Source organism: Lytechinus variegatus, chromosome 4 (assembly GCF_018143015.1).
Source record: "Lytechinus variegatus isolate NC3 chromosome 4, Lvar_3.0, whole genome shotgun sequence".
In the NCBI taxonomy this organism is placed as follows: domain Eukaryota; kingdom Metazoa; phylum Echinodermata; class Echinoidea; order Temnopleuroida; family Toxopneustidae; genus Lytechinus; species Lytechinus variegatus.
The window spans coordinates 34367588-34383440 of NC_054743.1; the positions used below are offsets into that span (position 1 = coordinate 34367588).

At 36.8% G+C, this 15853-nt stretch overlaps 3 non-coding genes across 3 annotated transcripts; all 3 read right to left on the reverse strand.

Moving 5' to 3' along the window:
* Positions 1-13353: 13353 nt before the first annotated feature.
* Positions 13354-13426, reverse strand: TRNAT-AGU. The gene has a single exon. It is a non-coding gene; the product is annotated as a tRNA-Thr (tRNA).
* A 1263-nt stretch (positions 13427-14689) lies between these two features.
* Positions 14690-14762, reverse strand: TRNAT-UGU. Its single transcript has one exon. It is a non-coding gene; the product is annotated as a tRNA-Thr (tRNA).
* A 565-nt stretch (positions 14763-15327) lies between these two features.
* TRNAT-UGU lies at positions 15328-15400 on the reverse strand. Its single transcript has one exon. It is a non-coding gene; the product is annotated as a tRNA-Thr (tRNA).
* Between the last annotated feature and the right edge of the window lie 453 nt (positions 15401-15853).

A 15853-nucleotide genomic window follows, 5' to 3' on the forward strand; every position in this document is an offset into this window, starting at 1 on the left:
AGAGAATCAATTATGTCATGTATGTAGAGCAGAGAAGAGGGTGCTCCGTGTTTGTGAAACGGTGAAAATCTCTCGATAATAACAATTCTTTTCTTTTATCCCAGCTCTCTTCTTTCTCCTCCTCTTCCTCCTCGTACTTCTTGGTTATCATGTGTTTTGCTTTGCATTCTTCCCTTTTCCTCTTTCCCTTCTCGTAATTTTTCTTCTCCCTTTTCGTGTTCATTTCTTCGCCATTTAAAATGTCCCCGCAACTAATGTTTACATGATATCTAGGGGTGTTTCACCCCCACGCATGCACATAATCCGATCTTCAGTATATTTCAGGTAACTCTGAAAATATGATTTCTCCACATTTTTATCAAATTATTAACATTTAAAAAGAATATACGGTAGAAGCGGCATATTTGAAAAGTTCATTAGCAATTACTGCCATTTGCCATGTTTGCTATGGAAAGGGAGGGAGCAATCCTTCCACACGCTGTGCAAGTGTGAAAATGAAATCGATGAAATGAATAATGTTTTTAAGAAGCTCGGCAGGATGCCGCACGTAAAGATCAGTCATCGTAAAATGCGATATTAATGAAATAAACCCAGATCAAAACAGTTTGCAATTGTTACAGCCCCAAATAGACCACACCAAGCATCCCATTTCGCGCGACAGTGCTTCGATTGCGAGATTTGGGGGATTCCTTCTTGCTCATTCTCTATTCAAGGAAATAAATTGGCAGCCTGGGGAACATAAATAATTTGTTTAGCTTTAAAGAAGGCGGGTTTTAATCTTCCAGCTTATGTGATTCCACGTCCTTGTGGAGCAAATTAGGAAGAAGGAAATACATAAAGTCTATTTTAGCATAAATTACTTGTGGTCCAGTTCGGCGAGGAAAAGAAGTCCAAAGATCCAATATGACCAACCCGCAATTTTCCCGATTTTCCAAACACTTAAAGGGGAATCCAACCCAAATAAAAACTTGTTTTTATAAGAAAAAGAAAAATCAGACAAGTTGATAGGTGAAAGTTTGAACAATATTGGACAAACGACAAGAAAGTTATGAATTTATAAAAGTTGTAAATATTGGTAATCACTATATTCATGGAGACTTCAAATTTGCCGCATATGGGATGGCATAGTGATGTAAGGCAAGGACTACTCTTCCATGTACTCCAATACATATTATGGCTAAAATGTCATTTTCCCAAAAGTTTTATTTCAAATTATATTTTTCTTTCATGAGGACATAAAACAGTATTACTGCCCCAGGGGAATTGGTACTTAGGAGAAAACCACAAATCCCTGATAATAAAGTACATGGCCTATGGGAAAGTTGTCCTTGCCCCTTGTCATAATTTACTTACCCAGTTGCCAATATTCTGTTTAATTTATTTTTCTCCTTCCCAAAACAACATTTTATGGCCAAGGCTGGATTCCCTTTAATCCTATTTCACACCCTTCCTCTTTTTTTCTCCCCTCCCTCTTCCCGCACTAAAATATGTATATTTTGCCTCTATCATTAAACTTTGCTCTTCTTCTCATCCAATAACGTGAATAAACATATTTCCATTTCTTAATTTTTTCTTATAACCGTCTCTGTTATATCCCTTTCCCTCTTTGAATGATCCGTTTCCTTTAATTCCCTCCATCTTTTTTTTTGTCCTATACGTTCCCTTACAATCTTTCTTTTATTGTTGATTTTAATAAGCCTCAGTTCTCAAATAGCCCCCAAAATGTTCCAGCGCGCGACAGGCCTTCAAAGGCGTCAACTCATTTGAAATCTGATTTCCTTTCTTTCACACCTATATCACAATCGCCACTAATTATTGTTGGGAAAATGCTCATTATTTCGCCAATTGTTAGATGCGTCAATACTACAGGACACTGGTACTGGCATTATGAAAATTATGATCAATTATTGACGAATTAAGCATCATTATAATGATTAGAGACAGACAGAGACAGTGATCAACAGTTGAATTTCTTGAATTTCTTGGGGATCGACAGCCGCTGGTTATCAGATGTTATACACACCATACTAATCATGATCATCATGATCATCATCATCAGTAGCAGCAGCAGCAGCAGCAGCAGCCGCCGCAACAGCGTCAATCGTCATCGACAACATCATAACAACCACACAATCGAAAGTAGCAATAACATCAATTTAATTTCCAACAGAAAAATATAAAAAAAACAATGATGTATTGCATATGACATAATCATTAACCCACCCTCGATATTACAGCTCACAGCTTGTCCTACATATTTTCCTCATTATAAAAATGTCATCATCCTATTCATCAGTATTATCAATGACCGTACGCAGATTTTTTCTTCTGGGTTGGGGGACGCAAATATTTTTCTCGAAGAAACTCGAAAGCGAAGGAGCGAAGCGACCGAGCTTGTCATGCCATTTTAAAAGTGATATTGAAGGATTTCTTGCACACTTTTGGGGGTAAATTTTATTAAAAATTTCTGTAAAAAATGCAAATTTTCAGAATTTCGGAAGGGGGGGAGGGACTTCACGTCACGGCGTAAGACCAAGCCATGATCATGCGTTGATCACCACCATCAGCATCTTCCATCTCCTTCTTTTTGTTTACTCTTCTTCTTTATCTTTCTTCTTCATCTTCTTCTTCTTCTCCTCCTCTTCTTCTTCTTTTTCTTTTTTTTTCTTCTTCTTCTTCTTCATCATCACTAACACAACACATCTTTTTTGACAAACAAAATACAAATTTCTTCTTCAGCACTAATATCATTCCACGCAACACATTTCTCTGACAAACATTGACAAACGAAACAGAAATGAAGTTAATAGGCAATATTATCATTCACAACCTTCAAAAGGATCGGAATTCAATTTGGATTCAGGTCCATAGGGTATTCCTGTGTTTATTTAATGTCATTTATTCGCAAATTAATTCTTGCCGCTCTGTTCGGCCATGTTTTCGGAAACAATTCCAATGAGAATCTAAATACCAAACAAGGACAACACGACGCCGAAGAAGGTTGTCCTTCCTCGCCCCAATCTGCTAAAGAGTAGCCCAATTATTTCTTTGTTCCTCCGGGGAAAACAGATTTAGATGCTATCAACTTTTCTTTGTGACGTGCTATCAAACAGATATCAGAAGCAATATCTTGGAACAATCGTCGCCATGGCAACGTCAATCCATTACGCAATGTGACCTTGGATAACCTCAGCACGAGCGGTGGTCTCGCGGGGAAGTCTGTTAGATTATAGAGCGCGCCACTTTGTTCAGAATAAACAGAATTCTTCATACACTGACAAGCACAGACGAAACATACGGATCACGGAAGATTGCCCATTGGATCAACTCACCCGATGTTTCATTAGATTAAAAAAATTCCAAGGTTTTTAACATTCTTGAATTTCAGATATTGGGGGAGATAAGAGTAACATAATGCCGATTGTTTCTTTCGGCTGATTACAGTCGGGGAGTCTAAACAAAATGTCTTTTGAAACCGGCCTCTTGAGTCGAGTGCGTGAGTCATATCCAATTACTCAGGACGGTGTTTTACACAAGATGTTACGGAATTGTGATATGTATTAATTAGACGGAGTTTTTTTTTTGCATGAAGAATAGTCATTAATATCTCAGTAAATTGTTGGAAACAATTAACAAAGAAATTGCGGTCTTGAAAAGTAATGCAAAGTCAATACTTAGAGAGCATATCCCCGTAGGCCTATGGCACCTTAAAATTTGATTTGACGAATTTTGAAACCACTTTGATATTAATAAGAATTAAAGAATATCATCCAACCCTCGTAAAAAAAATGAAAGGAATAACATCAAACGACCTACCCAGTGTTTCCATAGATCCAAACCATTTTTTCCAAAACTGAATCCCAAATCATATATACTCAAGAAATTTTTTGTCTTTTTGTTATGAACGAAATTTGAGCTCTGAGCGCTAGCAGAAGATTTTGAGCTACATAATTATGAGGCAAACAATTCTTTAAATATAACATGAATATTGAAAGTTGCTACGTTTAATTGTTTAACGGTGTCGGATTACCCGGAATTTCCTGGGTTTTTTCATTTCCCGAAAATTACCTGGAAATGATCCGGATTTCTGGGAATACGGGAAATTTCCATCAAAGTGGAAACACTGAACCTACCAAGGTGTGAAAAAGTTGACTCGATTAAAAATCAATTTCATTAGTTTCTCAAGTTGAACAGTAGGCCTAACCATAACATAAGTGTATCAGTCGTCGATACCTTTATTTCTTCTATTGTTATTTTATTAATATTTTTATTTATGTCTTTATCTTTTTGACTTACGATGCAAAAACTACGGTGTTGATTTAACACCAGTCCGGAATCTATGTCCACACCAGGGAAGTATTGAAACAACACCAGTTTGGAATTAAACCGATGCTGTTTTACTACTAATTGGTGTTGTATGCACACCTATCTGGTGGTAGACCAAAACGAGACTGGTGTTGTTTAACACTTCTCTGCATGGTGTGGACATATATATAGATTCCGGGCTGGTGATAAATCAACACCAGAGTTTTTGCAGTGTACCCCGTGTCTCTTTCTCCGTCTAAACCTTGTATTTTGTCTATATTTCTGTCTCCATTGTGTGTGCAAGTCTCTCACTCTATCTCCCTTTCTTGCCCCCCCGCCCCATTCAAAGGACGTTTGCACCCTCCTCTCACCCCTCTCCCCATTCCGTTCCAAATTCGATTCCTTTCATCCTCTTACACCTGCATACGTGAAGAATCTGTCCAAAGTAGCATTAGAGTAGTGGAAATGAGATAAAGATAATGATATTCTTTTCACTTTTAAAAGAAGTCGTGCACTAATCTCTTATGACTTCTCACATGCTATTATAGCCAGAATATTTCACACCTTCGGTGCTATTTACACACCTTTCTACCCGAGATCGTATATCATTTTCATTCTACCCACTACAAAAAAATATTACAATTAAACAGTGGTTTGGTTTAATGGTACCTTGGCTTTAAATACACAGCTAGATCAACTTTTCTCTACTCTCCCGTGATCTGGCTTGCAAAATAAAGTCGCTTACAATAATCATTATCGACGGAGTCTCGTCGATCGCCTAAATACCTATCAAAGTTATCTCTTTTCTCAATAGTATTTCTTTGATTGGATTAATTGTACTTTTGTGGAGCGATCTTTCACCTCCCTCCTTCTTTTATCGATTTGACTAGTATTTGATGGACATACAGCGCGCTAAGTCCGTTTCATCATTTGCCCTTTTGTGTAGTCCGACCTATTGAATTCATTGTATATGTTGGCGATTTTTATTCAAACTCATCTGTTTCGAACGAAGTGAATGCGCAAAGCGCGTTAAAACCTTTCCATCGCTTGTGTTCAGAAGAAGCACAATACGAATTCTTCGAACAATAAAAGCGTTTGATATTCGTGAGGGGATTCTGGAGGTATTGAGAAGGTTTTATTCCACCTTTTCTTTTCCCTTTCTGCTTTTTAAAGTAGTTTGGTGTGGCGGAGCACGATCAGAAGTAATTGCTGGTGAGTGTTTTTGATGGGGGCGCCCGGAGAATGAATGGGTACCACTTCTCAGGATTTCCATTGACCCCCTCCGTTCGGGAAAAAAAGGGATCTGGTATCCCCATGTGCTGGGCGCTGAAGAGAAATTGGATCGGAATATGGTGTCAAAATCTCTATTGCCTCCGGCGGCAAAAATGTGGTCCATTGTTGGAGAGTGTTTGTAGAGACCCGTCCGTGTTTACCGTTTGTTTTCAAAGCATCTTATGTAGCCTATCTATTCAAAATAAATCCAAACCAATTATTATTAGAAGACGCTTTCATTCGATGAACAACTATTAAATGGATTCGAACCGATCACTTCGAGGTCGGAGCAGATTATTACACCGATGATAAAACTCTATTTCGTTTTCCAATCTCATGCAGTTAGTTTTTTCTCTTTCCTTAATCACCACGCCCCCTCTCTTTCTCTTACCAGAAATCCCCATCTATTATTTTCTGACGCTTTTCTTTCTGAGAAAAACTATCAACAATAATCTACTTACGTTACCATGTTATTTAAAGGAAAGTCACTCACAAAAATAGCTTAAATTGATTAGAATCCTCGAACAACCTCGGAAGAACATTTTTAAATCTTGAAATGGTTAAAAAGTTCCAAGGAATCAATAATGAAATAAACAGACTTTTCTCTTTAATCTCTTCAATAGAGGGACTTTTTTCATTCATGTAATCATAATAATTTTGTAATATTTATTGTATTTCGAAGAGTTCTATATAAAATGTCATGTATCATAATAGGCCTACATACATAACATGTATAAAATATCAAAATAACATAAATACATAAACATTTACATGTTTTTCATTAGTCTCTTACGTACCTCATAGTAACCAAAAGCGAAAAGAAATTCTATTAAATCTGCCAAGTAATTTAGAATTATCCTTCACGAAACATGTTCTAAATCTGACTGAAAGAGCTAGATTTTTTAAAGTCTACAAAGATGATTGATTTTTGAAGCTCTATTTAACATTCATGTGGCTAACTCATAGGAAATTGATTGTAAACATTACCCTAATCCTTCTTCGATCTAATGAAGAATGAAATCCACAGGGAGGTATCCGAGGCTAACATTTAAGACGAATCCCCGAACCGTTTTCTTTTAAAGCCTCTAAATTAAAATCAAGGAAAATAGGCATCGATTTTTCATTAGGAGTCACGCTGGTAACTACATGTATTTCGAAGTTTTCGTCAGCCGGCCGAGCCGTTGTACGGTATAACACGATATGTAGTGGTCTGTTTGCAAGGCAGATGATATGATCTCATTCTCAATTCGTCTAACACCATCAAGGCTGCTAAACCAAGTTGAGTCTCTTTTCAATTTGGCATAACTGTTTGGTCCAAGCATCACTTGGTTTTGAACTACTCCCTTCCTTTTTAATAGACTATAATGCATGTCAAATGAAAATTTGGTTTGAAAATAAATTTCAACACAATGAATTGATTATGTCTTATCCTCATGATATTGCGGTCAGATTTGTTCTATCTGTAGCGAATTTCACAAGAGGGCGTTTACATCGCAAATTAATGGTCAGGTGGATGCACCGTGGCCACTTGGGTCGCTTGACTCTCCTTATGAAAGTCCGGGGTTCGATTCTGGACAGCACACCAATTTTTCCCTTGAGCAAGAAAGTTCGTCGATGTGGTAGCTTTATCGTATATCGAAATCATCAAGAAAAAAAAGAATTTGTCAAGTACTACTAGCGCGATGTATAAAAATGAATCAATAGGAAAAAACGGCCTTTTATGTAAAGCTAGAACTCAAGAGAAGGAGATAGGGTTGATCATCATGTTTGCTAATAACTATGAAAAAATATGTAAGTCTTATACCTTGGTCACATTTGTTCTACGGCGGCCGTCTCGCGAGTCGAAAAAAGCCGTTTTAAACATTTTTTGTACCAGCTACATAAGGTGGTTTCAATAAAAATTAATAAAACGGCTGTTTTCGACTCGCCGTAGAACAAATATGACCAAAGTATTACCGATACACAAGAGTCACTTTGAAATGTCGAATCAAAAGATAATTATAAATCGATCTTTTCAATGAAACCCATTCAGAGAAGAGGACAGAACGTATGAACAGAGTCAAGAAGAAGACGATGATGATGACTTCGAGGACATCAATTTGACCTGACAGCAAACATGACCTCTGACCCCATAAATGGTCATTACTCTGATTCGGACAGATTCAGCGATGACAATCGTTGAGTTGGCTAATGGCTACCGAACTATTTAGGTGTATTAAACATACCGGACAAAGGAGATAGATCATCATCGTCGTCGTCAAATTAAATAAAACCATACATTTCCTACCACAGCTAAAATGGTGTGAAAAGCATAAAATGTAAATCTTATTTAAAAATTTGAGTTGTGAATCGCATCCGAATTAAATAAAAAAAATTATCATTAAGATATAAACTCTCTCTGAACCCCCCCCCCCCCGTACACAGAATGAAGTTTTGTTTGCTATAATGACACTGACCATGTATTTTTTTTTTTTAATAATAATAATAATAATAGTACATTTCTTAAATACGCATAACACCTACAGGTCTCTATGCGCAAGTGACTAAATCAAACATTCTGAAAAAGGTGGGTTTTTAATTGAACTTTGAATTTCTCAAGCTGGGTAATATTTCTTAATGTCGATGGAAGAGAATTCCATTGTGCTGGTGCAGCTTTCTGGAAAGCCCGATCCCCATATGATTTGGTCTTGACAGTAATTTCAGAGAGAAGATTTTGTGAGCCAGAACGGAGATTACGCTTAGGTTTATGAATCTGGACAAGTTCTTGAAGATAAGCAGGGGCAATACCATGAATACATTTGAATGTTATTATGAGAAGTTTATATTTGATCCTTGATCGAATGGGTAGCTAGTTTTTTTTTTAATTTCTTAGGTCAGAGTAAAAGTTTTATTTTTCGTCACCGCTTTATTCAATACCTTTTAAACAATAAACCGAAGTAGCATTCCCCGGAATCTCAAATATTCTCAAGTCACGGAGGGGGCTTCTGGAGTTAACGAAAGATTTTTTCCGATCGTATCTCTCTAGCCAATTTTTCAACACCACATTCGAAAAACAAATTTGATTAAACAGACAGGGAGGTAGCGAAGTATGCAGTGAATGATATGATTTATCAAATACAATGAGAAAATGGAATAATAAATGGGCAGTACAGGCAAGGCTGAGTGATGTACAAAATCGGAGGGAGAAAAAGGGTTTGGAAACTCGTTCGTTTGGCGAGGAGATGCTATAGAGATGGCATCCAACAAGCATGAAGGAACACTCTAAAATCAACATTTGAAAGGTTGGAGGAGTGACAACATTTTCCAAATGTTACATCCAACCTTGTATAAAGCTGAATACAACATTTTAAATGTTGGGTAGAACCATTTAAAATGATAAATGCAACATTTAGAAAACGTTGTCACTCCTCCAACCTTTCAAATGTTTAGGTAACATTTCCTTTTTTTTAGAGTGAAGAAAGTCAGAATATAATGACGAAATAAATCCTTGGGTCTGTATTATGAACTCGGGATTAAATTAAACTCTGGTTGAAAGTTGTGGTTTAACTATGGCCTTGCAAATTGTGGCACTTTTTTGACGAAAAACATTCTCGATTTACCAGCCCATCTGTTACTCAGGTCTTTCCTATAACTACCTGGGAATAACAACTGAATCAGTTTTCTTCAACATGAACTGCTGGTGAAAGAGCAGTTAACTAACATTTTCGGATTCCCATAATTTTAGCACAGAGTTAGAATAGGGAGTTGGACCACGGCCTAAGTTAACCCTTATTCCAGAATACGGCCTTGGAAATTGATATAAAAGGAGGATTTTGCAAATTATGCCCCCAAAAAAAAATATATATATATATATATTCCTGTTACTCTATTTCTTTTTTTTGGGGGGGGGTCTTCAAAACCAACGTAACATCAGCATGAACTGATGAACAGAGTGGATTATCGGTGTGGGGATGTAATGGAAGACGAATCCTGAATAAGCTTATCTCAGTGTTGTAAGTTTTGTAGGGATATATAGAGTAAGAAGTTTTATCCCCCTCCTTCTGATTTCTATATTTTTCCTTTTGGGGGGCAAATCAATTTGCAGGTTCACTGGCTATTTACAGAGGAAAGAATTTTTGATTATTTCTTTAGAATTGAATTTTCTAAAAGAGACGAACATGATAAATCACAATCTTGTGTGGCGTGAGGATCAAATTACCGATATATTTCAACAAGCCGTCATCGGTGATTATTCCAAAAGAAGATTAATCTTCTTTTAATATGACGACCACGATGAAGTCTAATGTCCGTCTTTGAATCTATATTCTGCCATGGGACGCACTGGAGAGATCGCCGAGATAACATTCCGGGTAAGAAATAACCCGTATGCGATTGATGACGTAGCGCCTAACGACGTGCATCCATGGACACGAGATGCGGACCTCTAACGAGCACTATGCGATGATTTATACCATGATTACCATGGTGAAAGTTCTTGTTTCAAACTCAGGTCGAAATTGGGATAGGAGGCCATTGGTCTTTGACTTTGACCTGCTTTACCATGGAATGCACTTCGCCTATAGGTCTCTTGCTTACTTATAGGCCTACACTCGAAAAACTTTGATGTTAAACGGACACACTTAAAAAAACATCGGTGTTAGTTCAACACCAGCTTGGTATCTATTATCGGTCTACACCAGAGAGGCGTTGAAACAACACCAGTTAAGAATCTAACCGATATTGACTAACCAGTGTTTCTTAAATGCCAAATTTGTGTTAGCCTAACGCCAAACTGGTGTTGTTTCACACCTCTCTTGTGTGGACCGATATAGATACCAGGCTGGTGTTAAATTAACACCGGCGTTTTTGCAGTGCACCAGTTGTTATCCGTTGAAGACTGTAAGGCCACAAGGTGTTAAGATTACACCATAGAGTGTTAACAGATCAATCAGTATTAAAAGACCAATCGAGATGGTGTAATATTACCATCGAGTGTTGAACGAACACCACGAATTTACCACCGGTGTAAGACGACCGAAGTGGTCCTCTGCTATTAAACCCTCATCGGATAAGACCAAACAGTTTTTGACGTGTAGAACGGAGGAAGGTCGGGATGCACCGTTTCTGCGATTTCAAATTTGAAATATGTCACTCCCACCATTTGTATGTATTGTTTTTACTCTGGTTGACATGCTAGTATAATAAATTAAAAGTCCAGTTATTATGGTACTTAAACTTCAATATTATGTTTATTTTAAGGAAGAGATTAAGAGCAAAAGGGTGCAAAGGGGAGTTCGCAGTCTATTGTCTTCTCGTCAATCTAAAATTTTGTTTATATTAGAAAGAAAAAAAATCGACTTGATGCTTAAAAATGGAATGCATTCCGCTTGAAATTTTATCAAAACATGTTACCTAATCAGCAATCTTTCATCAATATTTTCAGACCCGATTATTCGGTTGTTTGATGCCCCCTCCCAGCTTTATCTATTCCCATACCAATATGATAATATTTTGTGATCGAGGAATTGTTAAAATGCTAGGGTAATATAGATCAATTAATATCTTGGCGTACACGCTTAAGAATGTTGGGCAACATACTGTCCACACAACAATAATTGGTTAAAACTTTATCCAATTCTGGGTAGTTAGAGTTGTATAGATTTTCTAACCAATTGTTGTGTGGACAGATTTATGGATAGATTGGATAGATTGATTTTTGGATAGATTGTTGGATAGATTTTTTAACCAATTGTTGGCCAAACATTTTGTAGACGGCATCACCTATATCATCCAGGGTCCCCACCCAGGGGCGCTTCGCTCGATCACATAATGGAGAATTACACCCAACGGGTCTCATGAACAGATCGCACACAGTACAAGGATGAGTCATATTTTTCTTATTCTCGCAGAAACCCATTATTTTACATTTTGTTGACGGTTCGTATTAACCCAAATAGATATTGTTGATCTTTCCCCCAAATGACAGCTTTTCGGTACAACTCTTAATGTGGGCCTACTCGAACAAACTTATCCAAATATCGCCATCATTTCCGGTCAACTGAAATTACATCTCATTACTTTATACAAATTAGTACCACTTGATGTGCGTTTATAAACAGATAAAAGCATTTCTAGAATGCTATTTCAAAGAACAGAATGGAATTATATCTTATTATTGTTGTGTGATTGGTGAAAAGGAATCACGTGATTATGGTTTTCTACATTTGCTGATGTCTCAAAACGGTTAACAGCTTTGATAAACAGTCGCCACTGGCTCTTGCCCCCCCCCCCAAAAAAAAAAAATCACTAACAAGAAAAAGAGAAAGTGAAAGGGATAATGGTGAAATATATCATTTTCTGAATTCTATGTCAAAATCTATCACAAACTTGGATTTTTGTACTAAAAGGTGTCAGAATTTTTGCTCAGTCGTTTCGCTCGCTTGCAACTTTTTTTACATCAATATTTTACGCGTTACGCTGTATTAAGTCCCCTCAATTTTTTTTTGCTCATTAGGCCACTGCAGTGTCCCAAATACTTTCTATTATATATCTTATATGCACACAATTTTCAGTCTTAATAAGATATTACATGTATTTGATGCAAAAAGACAACGAGTGTAAGGTAGGCCTAAGTATGACAAAACAAATAAGATGATACTTGTTGGTTTATCCATATTAAGATGTTGGGAGAATGGGCGTGATGCTGTCTATTCCCTTCTACTAGTATCCCTTGATTCCACATTTCTACTGTTAAATTACCATCCCATATGTCCATATATACCCTCTCAATACGTTATGATTAAATCTCTTTCATAAATAGATCAATTTTTATTATTTGATTGGCAGCCAATCGCACTGACATACCACGTCGGTCCATGTTATTTCTATGCTATCTACTTGAGCATGATAAATAACATATCTCGGATGAAAGAACTAGCATAGTACATGGAACCTGCCCGGTCGCACGCTTTGTCAAACTAAACATCCTTCTCCATTTATAGCCAACCTTCCATCTCCATTCACCTCCCCAAATGAAACTTCCACTTACAAAAAGGGCGGGAAAGAAGCCCAGCTTACAATTTGTTGTTGACTTTACGAGCTTAAAGCCCCCCTCTTTAACTCCCCCTTGTGCGCGTCGCTTGCGATATTACTCGATCCGTTGATCGTGAATGCGCTATTTATCTCGCGCGAACGCGCACGCACAGAGCGCCTTTGTTTGCCCTGTCATTCAAAATAACTCCCCGAGGGTGTGCATAAACATTTTCATTACTTCCATTCTTTACACATAAACAAGGATATGTGAGCGCCATTATTAGTTTTCCCATCTTGAGATAACAGAGCGACGGAAGCCTGCTATTACAGGCGATGCTTTGAATGGGAGATCGACGGCGATTTTCACACGGACGCATACAACTTAGGAGGAGCACAAAGTTAGAATGAAAATATTAGACTTGAAAAAGATGAAAATAATGACAACAATTTTTCTTTTGTCATCTGGGAAATGGTTATATCGCACGTACACCCAAAAGTCATTTCAGTGAGGGCAAAAGGATTAGAAATTCCGGTTATTATATTTGTTGGTTTAGAATAACTCAGACTTGGAGTAATAATGATCTCTAACATTCAATAATTCAGCTTTGAAATAATCACATTCCGCGCATCTTTGTAATTCCTCTTCTAAAAAGGAAGAATCGGAGTAAAAAAAAATTGAGAAAGAGATGATGATCATTATTGGAGACTAATTATATTTCATTAGGCTTCAAAACAAATACAAAAAGCGGCATCACCAAATAAAATAGGCACTGCCCGGATTTGAACCGGGGATCTCCTGTTTACTAGACAGGCGCTTTAACCGCTAAGCCACAGCGCCGCTACGAATGTAAGTGTTGATAATAAACTAAATCAGTGCCAGCAGTAAACATGAAATGAATTGGGACTATCAGACTATTGGGACTGTAAATTGTGAAAAAAAATCATTTTTTTAAATATTATTTCATTTCCATTTTCGTACATCTATGATCATTTATGACAAGTTGATGTTGTATGAATTCATATTTAATGTTGTGAAACGGAAGTAATAATTGTATCTGTGAATGAATGAAGGTAAGAATGAATGAATGAATGAATGAAATTTCGATCATGAAAATTTAGTAAATTGTCACTTAATTACCATTTGGACTCATCCCACACGGTGCAATCCTTATTCATATACTTATACAACCATTTCGTCTACTTACCCTTTGGTCTAATGTCAACTTAATAATACACAGCAAAAACTGTGGTGTTAACCGGTGTACATAGAGGACCACACCAATTATTCAACACCGGTGTTAAATTGGTGGTGTTAGTTTTACACCTATAGGTGTTATTTAAACACCCTTGGTTGTTACATTTACACTCTTTGGTGCTATGTTCAATCCTTAGGGCAGAGGTTCTCAAACTACGGCCCGCGGGCCGGATCCGGCCCTTGGAGCTCCTCAATCCGGCCCGCGATACCCTTCTGGGTTTTTTAAAATAATTTTTAAGTCACAATATGAAACATAGCTCAATATGATTACATTGGGTATCCATGTTAGACCTAACCATAATAAAAGTAATGACAGTCAAAACATATGAAACTGTTAAAAATTTGTTGGATTGATTGTATCCACTTCACCCTGGCCCTTTCAGGTTTACTTGGAGTCTAATCTGGCCCTTCAAAGAACAAGTTTGAGAACCCATGCCTTAGGGTGTAATTTCAACACCTCAGGGTGTTGTCCTCTATTAACACCAATTGGTGTCAGTTTTAACACCACAGTTTTTACGGTGCACCGTCTAGTCTTTGGTAAAATAAAAACTGTTTATGAACAAAATTGACGAGGTGAAACTAGATTTGGTGGTTATTAGACCGAGTCTAGTGACGATCAAACGGCAATTAGACCAAATCGATGATAGACCAAATGAGTTTAGCCCATTATAGTATATAGTCAGTATCTGAATAGTAGACCAACTGCTTATAGATAAACGAATGCAAACCAACAATTTATGGGCTTACCCAGGGGCGGAACCAGGATTTAAAAAAAATCATCAAGTACAATTCAAATCCATATTGTTTTCATAAAAATGAAAGAAAATGAACTACCCCGAGAAAAAAAGGCACTGCCCGGATTTGAACCGGGGATCTCCTGTTTACAAGACAGGCGCTTTAACCGCTAAGCCACAGCGCCACTTCTTTTAGTAAGTTGGAAATAACTTAATTGAATTAATGACTTTAAAGACGGTTGAACTTTTTTGTTTCCTTTATTTCCATTTCGACAAAAAAAGTAGAATTTAGATTCATTCTAACGAAATTTTCGATCATGATAGTCATGATAGTTATGGGCTTTTCTAACCCAAGTTAGCAATAATCTATGAATACAAAACATATACTCAGGAACATAAATTGTGAAGTCTTTTTCTAACAGTCCATATGATCAATGTTACTACCTGATGTTGGCGATTACATGTGATACTTTTTTCATTTCATATTTTATCAATTTTACCATATGTTTTTAATGGACAAAACGAAAGTTAATCAAGAGAGGGAGAGAGAGAGAAATAAACTCCTCACCGCATCACGTTTATTTCAAATGAATTTCTCCAAACGGTTGTCAATAATAAAACTTAAGCTTTTAAAAAAACGGTGAAGCCAATTTACATTGCGCTGAGGGAAGAGGAGGGAACGAGGAGTGAGAAGGGGTGAAAGAAAAGTGAAAGAGAAAGAGAGCGAGAAAGAGAGGAGGAAAAAAAGAAAGGCACTGCCCGGATTTGAACCAGGGATCTCCTGTTTACAAGACAGGCGCTTTAACCGCTAAGCCACAGCGCCGATGCGATTGGAAAAGCTCATAATTATTTAGTTAAATTAATGAATTTAACAAGGGTTGAACGTTGATTTTTCAAATATGTACTCTTTGATTAATTTCCAAATCTACAAAAAATAGAAATTATACGGATTAATTTTAATGAACTTTTGATCATGACAATTTTGTAATAATTTATTTATACTGAACTTTCTTAGGGGCACTTTTTAGTTTTGAAGTCTTTATTTAAAAACAGTTCACTTGATCAATGTTACTGCCTGAAACTGGCTATTATATACATGTGATTTCTTTCCTCATTTTACATCAATAAACACTTTATATGTTTTTTTTAATAAATGGAAAACGGAATTCAATCGAATAAAATAAGGGAAATCAATTGAATTTCCCATTGCATCACGTGAATTTTATTACTTTTATTTTATTCCTCCAAAAAATAGTTGTGAAATATTCAAACAGAA